This window comes from Cupressus sempervirens, chromosome 7 (assembly GCF_028749045.1).
Source record: "Cupressus sempervirens isolate cs-2001-9-10 chromosome 7, ASM2874904v1, whole genome shotgun sequence".
Classification (NCBI taxonomy): Eukaryota; Viridiplantae; Streptophyta; class Pinopsida; order Cupressales; family Cupressaceae; genus Cupressus; species Cupressus sempervirens.
This window is the reverse complement of record NC_143124.1, coordinates 621,009,003-621,018,489: the sequence shown is the minus strand read 5'-3', so window position 1 is coordinate 621,018,489 and position 9,487 is coordinate 621,009,003.

Here is a 9,487-nt window from a genome sequence, read left to right as displayed (position 1 = left end):
ACATGTCCCATCAGATAAATTTAGATAGAACAAGTTTCCTATTGTTTGATCACCACTTCCAATTAGTTCACTAGTAGCATCAAATATTTTGGCTTTCTTGTGACTAAATTCAACTTTGTATCCTAATTTTTTCAACTGTAAAATACTAAACAAGTTATAGTTAAGTCCTTCAACCTAATAAACATTGTCACGCTTGATCTTACCGGTCAATTTTATTGATCATTTACCTTTCACAAGACATAGCACATCATTACCAAACTTAACACAATTACCTTTCTATGGTTCCACAATTTCAAACTTACTTTTATCACCAATCATGTGATGTGAACAACCACTATCAATTACCCATTTATCACCTTTACTCGCATATGAAATTAATGCAGTTTTCTCATCTTCATTAGAATCTTCTTTCATAGCAACATAGACGACTTCTTCATCATTACTATCAGACTCATTTTTAGTTTCTTCTTTAGAAATATAACAAGATTAATTCATACCTTTTTCTGTATAGTCCTTTTTTCTTCTGTTGTCTTTGCCATCTCTTATGTCTTTGTACTTTGTTTCCCTTCTATCATTCTTGTCTTCTCTGTTTGGACATCTTGTAGCAATATGACCAACTCTGTTACATGAAAAATAAATTATAGGAAGTTTACCTTTGTATTTTACCTCTTGGAAGTCTTCTTTCCATGAATACTTCAAGTTCATCAAGATCACCATCAGAGACATCACTATCACTATTCACACATTTTCCTTTTCCTTTCTTACTGAGAACCAATTATGACTTGAAACTAGATTCAATAGTGGTAGGAGTAAAATTATCAAAATTTGGTATTTCAAAAGTAGTAAGCCTACCAACTACACCTTCCAAATTTTTATTATTACCAAGGGTATATCTCAATTCTTGTATCATAAAAATCCTAATAGAATAGATAAGAAGTAGAGTTCTCAATACCTTCTTGATCATAGCCTCATCATCAATCTTTCCATTTGATCCTCTTATAGGATTTACCACCTCTTTGATTCTTCCACAGTATTGAACAATATTCTCTCCTTCCACCATTCTCATTTTGTAAAATTCACCTCTCAATTTTTTTGATTTTTCTCTCAAAACATTTGTGTCTCCTTCATAGATGGTCTATAGTGTATCCCATATTTCCTTGGTTGTTTTGCATTCCTTTATGTCATCAAACTTGATATTCCTTAAGGATGATGCAATCTCCAACATTTCTTGATTGTGCTCTTGCTACTCTTTTAGTTGATGTATTTTCAAGGGACTTGGTATCATCACATATGCATTCTCCACATAGTGTATTGCTCCTCCTACAATTTTTTCTAGATGCAACTTCATCAAAATATGTCATGTAGGGAAGTTCTCTTTGTTCAACCTTGGTACTTCCTTTTTCTACATCTTTATGTTTAGCTTCAAGAACCTTCAAAATTTTCTCTACAAGCACCAATTTTTTGATACCATTGTTAGAATTATTTAGAATAACTGAGGGGGGGTGAATTAGTTATCCTTGGGTCTAGATGTATGAATTGAGGTTTTAAACACTTCAAATAACTCATATCTAAACATTCAATAGCTTGGTCTCTGTAACAGATAATCAATAACATAAACTTGCAGTTCATTTTCCTAATAGTAACAAACTTACAAAATGTAAAATATTAACAATAAAAAATCTCAAATCACATCTACATAAGTATGGAACTAGGATTTAACATGGAAGCCCAATTTGGAAAAAACCATCAATAACATGTCACCAATTTTTTACTCTTTTGAAGTGAGCTCTGTTAGGAGATAACCTTGTTAAAGGTTAAAAATCACATTGTTAAATGTGACCTTGTTAAAGGATTTAATCACCCTATTAGGAGTGGCCTTTTTATAGGGCTTAAGAATATTCCATTAGAATGTCACCTTGATTAAAGGATTTATATATAACTATTATGTCAACCTTGATTAAAGGATTTCAATATTGCTACAATGGTTAGAAAGTAATAGTAGGTTTGATCTAACAAATACAACTCACTTTATAAATACAGATCACAATTCGGTCCAACAACTAATTCATTGATTTGGCCTTCATCGTCATCTATGTCCCTAATATTCTTGGAAACCCTTCAATAAATCACTCTTCACCTCAACTCTTTCTTAGTTAGCAATCTGCTCAAGTTAGTCAATCAACAAAATCAATAACTACTCCAACCTTTTTAAGGTCTTCACTAGCTCTACTAAGCTCTCTAATTTTAGCCCTTGTACCTCCTTAAATAGGTAATTCTAATATATTTCCTCTTTAACATCAACATAGATCTTATGGTTTGGTTAGATTTATTGAATCCTTCCATCATTTTGTTTCCTCTTTTCTCTTCTAGAAACTTCTCTAAACTTATCCTTGAATTCATGCTTAAACGTAGTTTTCCTTGAATTAAATTCACTAGGTAATCCATCCTTATCTTCAACATGCTTTACATATTCCAAGAAATAAAATGTGTCAGTTGGAAATTATGATTTCCTCATAATCTATCAAATATTGTCCATCAACCAACACTGTGCTCTGACACTCAATCATCACTAGATTACTCAGTCACTACTAACTATTATGTTTGGTACATATACTAATGCTCGGTCAATACTAATGCTCGGTTGACACTATATTTTATCAACTTATGTTCTCACTTAGTTAACTCTAGCATCACTTAGCTTACACTTTAAGTTCCTTAATCTACTACTTTTTTTCTCAGTTAAGCCTATGCATTTGGTCATTCTTGAATCACTTCTTCTAGGATTGAGTACAACTATCTTCTCCACTATGATTAAACAATCACTTTATCTTGTCAAAGTCTAACTAATCAAGTGCCCATTTTAATTCCTCATAACTCAACCTTTCCTCTAGATTCTTTTGTTATGTCCCTCTTCTCAAATCTTGTTCATCAATCATCTTGATATGGCACTCTACTCAGGTAGAAAATTGTCTTACCAATAAGATTTGATATCAATGACAACATAACAATAATATCAATTGTAATTTCCAAAAATATATGGAATACTCATGATGGAGATCATGGTGTTGAGGTTGCTCACAAATGGAGATGGAGAGAGCAAAAGTCAAATTTCAAGATCGTCTTTGGGCTAAGAGTGCTCATGGCCCTTGTATCAGACCTATGTTGGGTGTGCTAGTTGTACCCCTTAGGTTGTGTGGGATTTTATGATCATAGGTCTTGGTTTTTGTATTTGTGGATAAGGCCCCTCATATTGGCCTCATTATTTTGTATCTCTAGTCCAAAAAAAACATTACCGACTAAAAAATTATGGATTTTTCTTCATGAATATTGCTTTGTACTCTATCTTGTACATTTATGTCTTTATAATATAAACATTATATATTAACTTCTTCAAGGATGATCATTGCAACATTTAGCATGCTTTGAAACATCCTTTGACATCTTATTTTCCAATGTCTTACACATTTGTTATTTTTTGGTTTATTGGTGACCTTACCCTTTTAAATTTGTGCCTCATAAGCACAAATTAGGTTTGTATTAACTAGTATGAAAACATCAATATATGATTAAATGTATTGTTTAAAATTGCATGTAAATGAATAGATTTGATTACATGACCATTACAAGTTTATTGTCGATCATTTATCTTAGGACCAAATTTATGAGTAAAGTATTCCAGTCATTGATTTTGTTATTGATTGTTGTTATCTAGTCATTTATCTATTCATGGTAGTGATATAATTAGTCATGTTCTTTGTGTATTTAGTTATAAATTATCATTAATTTAGTCATTGGTTCTTGCTAACTAGTCATTTATTTACTCATAGTAGTCATTAATTTAACCATATAGATTTAGTCCTATTAGGACACAATAAAATTGAACCACAACCTTGTTGCCTATAAAACGAGTTTTCTTTCATTGAGTTGGTGCCCCTTATAGAATAATCATATATTGTATCTTGCGTTAGCCTTGTTTCCAATAGAAAGCACAAATAAGATGCAAGTGAAAAACACATAATATTTTTTAACTAAGATATAGAGTAAGGGATATTAAATAGAATAATAAGAATGTCTAGGTATCCAAGGTGCAAGTGATATTGCATAGAAGGTTGTGTGATAAAGAACAAGGCAGTAATTCAAGAATTAGTCATTAAAAAAATTAAGTTATTTAACAAATATGGTATATTGATAAGCTAAATAATAATGTAAGATATCAAATTTCTTCGTCCTAAAATTAAATATCCTTTAACTAAGTTTTATAAGAATCAAAGTAAGGATATCCATCTTAAAATTCTTCAAAGTGTAAATTAGAAAAAAGAGAATACTAAAGGAAAAAGGAAATAAGATCCAAATACGTATACCACCAAAACTACAAGAGTCCAAATCATTTTAGATTGGTATAAAAAATGCACTGATTGATCTATACAAATATTTTGAAATAAGTACAAAAATTGGTTCATAATCTCAATGTTGGACTTATTTTGAGAAAATTAATGATTAAAGCTTAAATAAGTACACAACCATCAAGATAAACATTCTTTCCATAAATAACACCACCTACTTTAAAAGCATCTTGGGATTTAACTAATAGGAATAGAAAATAAAAATCATACTAGCATAAAATATGTAATGGAAAGGATAATTTGATGTCACTATACAAACTCATTCTTTCGATATTTGGAAAAATGCAGCTTAATTGCATACATAAAAGTAAACTAATAAAATATTAGTCATATGTTTGAGAAAGAAGATCTAAGATGAAAATTGAAGATAAACCAAGACTTGAACTTTCACCTCTAAGTTTAAAAAGTATCAATTAATGCTATAAATAATATCCATTTTGATCTTATTGTAGTCAACAAATAATAAAGAGTTAATGAAAACAATTCTACACAATCTAATCTAGAAACTATCAAAACAATGAAGATTTGGCTCAATCTAGTCTAAGATATTATAACTTTTGACAAGCAAACTAATATGCACAAGTTTAAAAAACTCAAAATTTTAAGTTTTTCATATAAATTAGCTAAATAATATATTAGGCTTATATATATTAAGATAACTATGTTAAAGTAAAACATATTCTATATGACAATGTAAAATATTTGCATTGAGCAAGGTGCATATTTAAAACTAGGATAAGTTTGTTTTATACTTTGACAAATAGGTGTCAAGGGTGTTGAGACCAATCTCTCTAATTAATAAAATGCATATGCATAAGTCTACACTAGGTTTCTCAAGGGTAATAATAGGCCATAATTAGTTTTTTCATCTCCAAGAGCTTTTGATTCCAAAACACTTACTCAAACCAAAAATAGAAACCATAGAAATTTGTAGTCCAAGGGTAGCTCTATTGAATTTTTTTAATGTGTCTCAAAACTAGGTCCACAAAAGACCAATAACTAATCATGTTTGCTACAAAAAAATTATGTTTTTGTAATGTTGACTTAAATAAATATAAATATTTAATATGAGAAGAACCCAATCAAGGTAAAAATAAAAAATTATAAATTGCAAACTTCTAAGAGTCGATTATCAACTATTAATTGGAAAATTACAACCTTTAAGCCATTTTGTAGAATTTGAAAATTAGATGGATGTGACATGAAGTGTATGGACTTAATGTAATGCTCTGCTAGGGAACCCAAGAGAAATTAACCAAAATATAACACTTATTGAACATTTTTTTTCTTCAAAAAGTTATGCAATGTTAAAATAATAACACTGAAGGAATATAACACATACACATTGTATACACATTAACAATACAATAAGAATTTATGTTTCTCAAGATTTCCTTAACATTGAATCACATTTGTATTAATTGTATTAATTAGATTTAACCTTAAATATAGTGTCCACAACTATATTGAAATATTTGATACATGATCTCATTAAATAATACATCAAATTATAACTGGCAAATGGAGTACATCCAATACACCACATCCATAGTACATGCCACATATTATGTATGATAAGAAAAATAAAAATATCACAATACATCATCCCTTAACGAACTCAAGATACAAATACATAATACATGAACACATAGATACATAAAATAATTGTACAAAATATCTCCAAGAGGTAAGAATAAAAATGGTATAATTGCAACAATGGAACATCCAACATTGGTACAAATCCTTGAGCGCCCCAATTGTAAGAAAGTTGTTACCTCTTGACCTCATGGTAACCTAATCAGGCACATTCCCACCATATTGGGGAGATAATGTACAATCTATACAAGGATATCAAATGACAAAATTAAATCCTGGGTAAGGGAATGTGAAATATCTCTACCTAATGGTTACCACAATCTACTGATAAAGAAATGATAGAAAATGCCAAAATAATAGCAATCAACTAATACCAACACCATGTACCAAAATTAGCAACCAAATACCAATCTCCAAAATAAGTACCAAAACTAATGAAGAATGACCTCCAAATGAATACCAACTTTCAAATCAAATACCAATCACCAAATAAATAATGATACCAATAAATAACCACCAATGATGAGTTTCAACCAATGGGTAAGCACAGCCAACAGTGAGAACACCACCAACAATAAATAAAACCCATCAAAGAAAAATACAAAATCTATGGAGGAGACTTGTGCTACATATTAGGGAGTGACATCATATGATCAAACTACTTGAGTTATTTTGGATTGGTCTTTCACTAGACTCCAAATCCTTAAATGTTCAGTTACGTTAGATTGGTCACTCTAGACCCTGAACCCTCAATGTGGCCCATGCATAAACAGAATACCCTCTTATGAAAAAAAGTAATACTAGTCATACCATTCACTAGGTATCATCTCATTCCCATACTTGGTCTAAAAAAACACTCAAGGGAAGGGTGTAGCTACATCACTATTTATATTTCTTAATGTTTTATCCCAAATTTAAAATACTATGCGATCACTTATTACTAAACTTATGATAGGTTACCCTAGCATAGGCCATTTTGGCCCCGAACCCCTATTGTAAGTCACCCCCTTAGGATGCACCTAAACAACCTCCCCTAAGCTCCAATATCACAATAGATCTTAAAATCACATAATGATCAATAGTCAAATTTGGTTCCATAATAACCAACTATAACACATAGTGGTCCTCAAACCAAAATATCACAAATGCTCTTGAAAGTAAATACCATAAACATGAGATTCAAATCTATCAAATAACATAAAGTAAATAAAAACCCACTATAAAGATATAATTCACAAGTTTTTCATGCACATGTCTAGACAACTAAGTTTCCAAAATGTCACTTTAGAGTAAAACATCACACAATATGGACATCCATCACTAACCATGAATTTTCAACCATATACAATAAATCAAATTTTTTTAATAGTCAAGTTTGTCAAGTTTAAACCATATTTGTATTAATCAAATAATAAAGGAATAATATATTTGTTTTAAAATAAGAAACGTTATCCTTATGAATTTATACATAATTCTGAATATACCAAAATAAAAATAAATTAAAAAATTTATTAATTAAAAAATTATTATCAATTTTTTTAATAAATATAGTCTAATTTAAAATAAAAAAATAATAAATAAACACATTTCAAAATTTATTTATTTTAAATAAATTAAAACTTAATATATTTTAACTAGAACAGTCATGGGTCCAGAATTCATTTTAACCATTCATTGGTGTAGAATTCATTTTATCATACTCAGACAAATAATTTTGAATAATTAAAATTTTTTTCTTGATTTGATTGTGAATACTTTTTAGCATCAACATTTTGGGTCACACTCTGTGATCCATTGTCAGGATGAGAGAGAAGGATAGTAAAGAAAGAAAGATATGTAGACTAGCGAGAAGAAAAGAAATAATAAATGAGGGCAGGGAGAGAAAGGTTAATATGCATAGCGAGGTGGAGGGGGGGGGGAATGAAGAATAAATAAATAAAAGAAAAGAATAAAAACCAAAGTTTTTTTAAAAAAAAACTATACCCACATAAGCAACTAAAAGTCTAAATATACAAAATATACAAAAAAAGAAACTAAAGATATGTAGTAAATAAAAATAATAAAGGAAACTAAAAAGGGAAAAGAAAATATAATTAAAGAAATAAAAAATAAAACTAAAGAATACAATAGAATACGATAAAAAGACACATCAATAGATCACAAAAATAATAAAGAAAGAATGCATACTAAAATGTATCAATCTATCTATAAGAGGTAGGTGTGTGTGTGTGTGTGTGTGTGTGTGTGTGTGTGTGTGTGTGTGTGTGTGTGTGTGTGTGTGTGTGTGAGAGAGAGAGAGAGGGAGAGAGAGAGAGAGAGAGAGAGAGAGAGAGAGAGAGAGAGAGAGAGCAAAGCTCAATAACACAAATGAATAGTTCTTATATATGCAAGAATTAAATATACAAGTATCTAATTCTTATATATATATATATATAAAAGAGCACAAAGCTCAATGACACAAATGCGTAGTTGTTATATATGCAAGAATTAAATATACAAGTATCTAATTCTAATATATATAAATATATAAGGGATGTTGAGAAATAATGAAATAGAGTGAATTACACTAAAAGAATATAAATAAATAATAAAATATAAAAGGAGTATGCACATAAGAGGCATGTCATTGAATGGAGTGAGCTATTAACAAGATGAATAACACTAAGTATATTACATTTCAAATTAATTCTAAAATTTATATTTATTAGCTCGAATGCAAATTAGCAATATGATTAATCACGAGAATTCAATTAAGAGAACTAATTGATGATGAGAACTATACATGTTTACAATGGGTTTATTCAATAAATGTAAATATTACAAGTTGATTATAAGGGTAAGGTCAAGATCAAAATACTTAGCCATCATAATGGAAATATATAGAAGCTTACTCTTTGAAGTAAATAAGAAATCTTTTGATGCATTTAGACTAAATTTTCTATATCATTTATACTAAGATTCACATGGCATATGGATAACTTAAATTAATTCAAATAAAAGAATAAAAAAAAATTATTTCTTCTATCAACAATTTTGGTCAAGAGGAAAGTGTATACAAGCAAAAAGCTAACAATCAAATAAAAAGTCAAAGTAGCAAAAGTATAGATACTAAAAAGGAAACTACAAAGACAAACATACAAAGGAAAAGCTCAAATTGACTAAATTAAGGAATAATCCTTATAAATTTTATAAATAAGGAAATGTCCCTTTATTAATTTATGTATTTATAATGGACATAAGTCCTTGGGTAAGACTAGAGATTTCTTTGACTCCTTTCTCATATAGCTTTATAATATCCTTCGTACTAGAAGTCTAGTTGGCAGTTTCTCGTTCTAAGAGTAACGACAAAATTCGTCTAGTTAGGAGGCAATAGGTCGAACTTTTAGATTACTTGGATGAATAATCTCATATTTATTCCAAGATGATCTCTCAATTAATGACCATGTTGAAGTGTGTGTGAGGATCAGAGGCTCACATTTCACGCATAC